Source organism: Sinocyclocheilus grahami, unplaced genomic scaffold (genome assembly GCF_001515645.1).
Source record: "Sinocyclocheilus grahami isolate Dianchi unplaced genomic scaffold, SAMN03320097.WGS_v1.1 scaffold36.1, whole genome shotgun sequence".
Lineage (NCBI taxonomy): Eukaryota > Metazoa > Chordata > Actinopteri > Cypriniformes > Cyprinidae > Sinocyclocheilus > Sinocyclocheilus grahami.
Genome location: NW_015505215.1, coordinates 2,044,861 through 2,047,050, shown reverse-complemented (window position 1 = coordinate 2,047,050; position 2,190 = coordinate 2,044,861).

The window sequence follows — 2,190 nt, the reverse complement described above, 5'->3', positions numbered from 1 at the left end:
TAAACTAAAGATCTGTTACAGACATTTGGGTCAAAGAGACACATGGTGAACCACCCACAATCATAAATAGACATTGAGCAAGTATGTCGGCACATAGCCATATGCCTGTTGTCTGGAGGAAAAAAACTAAACAAAAAACAGGTTTGATAATTTTACAAACATTGCTTGTTATTGTAAAAGGATTTATTTAACCCTTTGCTGTCAGAGATACTGTGACCAGTTCAGTCCACTTATTTTAATTATCAAGACTAATTTGTAGCTGTGCAAGAAATAATATCATCACATTGGGCCAATGACAGAAAACTGAGTTGGGTCATACAAAACATGTTACACATGAGCTATCATCTTCTGTGACCCATGAGCCCATCTATGTTTGTCCTACACAAGAGGAAGCACAAACTTATACACACAAGCATAATTTATGCATACTAATATTTTCACTCTCTTTTTGCTGGTGAGAGACAGAACTGACAACAGAAATAAATCATGAAGATGATGACACAGTTGAATTGTCAGGGTTCATCTTTCCTGTTTAATGGTTTAAGTAATATGTTAAAATAATTTCCAAATAAATGTAAATTAGAATTTTTTTTATATACTAACATACATTTTGTTTCACTGACTTGCAGTAAAGCAAAGAAAAATAAATTTTGCTTACACAATAACACTGCACTGGACACCTCAGTTGAGAGTGATAATAAGATGAACTGCTAAAGTTGGATTAATTTACTGATAGCAAAATTCACATAATTTGCAAAAATAAATATACTAAAACAGATGGCCACAAGACTGTCAGCACTCTTTTGTCGGAGAGAGGACGGAGACGTGGATCAAATGAACAGTCTTTTGCTGCGTCTCAATGTGCCTACTTATACTATGCCCTTAAAGTATGTACTCTTTTGGTGAAGAAAAAGTACACACTTTTGAGTGTGTAGTAGAAGAGTAGGTAAACTTTGGGACATACTATCACGTCACACAACTGCGTCTCACATAGACACACGCACCCTGCCACTGTAAACATCTCGTTTACGTATGTAACCTTGGTTCCCTGAGTAGGAAGAACCCCGCTGAAAGGAGGTGGCCCTTTCCGAAATTGGATTGTGTAACCGTGACGAACGGTGCGTAGTACCCATTGAGAAGTCGGGCAGGCGTCTCCATGCGGCCCAATAGTCTGCCAGGGGCTTTAGACGTTCTATGGTTGGAACGTTCAGCTGATTTTCCTGTATAAGGCACCTGAGTACCGGGAAAATCTATAACAGGAAGATGTCCAATTGTCCTGTCGGGCCTGCCCACCACCCCAAAAGTGGGAGCTTTGAAGGTCGTCATAAACGGGCCATGCTCACATGACTCTTGGGCTTTCTCTCTGTGGCAGGAGGGGTGGGGATCAGCGAGGTCTGCATCAGGAGAGAGAGGCAGGAGACGAGCGGTGCGTAAGTGGGTCAAGTGCAAATGATAAACACCTGTGTCTTGTTTCAGTAATTGGTGTGGAGAGACTGGATAAATGGGGCCACCTGGAACAGGTTGGGAGAGACAGACTGGGTACGCGAGCGACCCGGGGAGACGGGTGTAGATACACGGAAGCAAGTTGCATTCTGTTTGTTATGAGTTATTGACTGTGAATCTGGCAGGGCTGAGTGAGCGCCGTGGTGTGTACAGTGCCGGAAGGAATTTAAATAAAGCTCGCATCCCAGCAAGCCGACCCTGTCTTCTTCCTTCCACCCTCTTGAACCTTTGTTACAGTGGTGCCGAAACCTGGGAAGGAAGAAGTACGCCGGCACCATCATGCAGTCCACCCCAGGATCGCGTGGGGCATCTCTGTGCGGGTGTCTCTTGGGAAGAAAGAGCGTGGCAGACGGGGGCGGTCGCGCAGGTGGGAGAAGTTGAGCCGGGACCAAGGGGGACTGAGTCAGGGGAACGGAGCCCAGGGGGTAATAGAGGAATCCAACAGTGATTGGGCGAGCCCAATAGTTTTAGTACCGAAAATGGACAGCTCGGTCCGGTTCTGTGTGGATTATCGTAAGGTGAATGCTGTGTCGAAGTTCGACGCGTATCCAATGCCGCGGGTTGACGAATTGCTTGATCAGCTGCGCTGCTCAATTTGACTCGACACTGGATTTAACGAAGGGATATTGGCAGATCCCCTTATCTCCAATGTCCAAAGAAAAGACGGCCTTCACCAGGCCGTTTGGA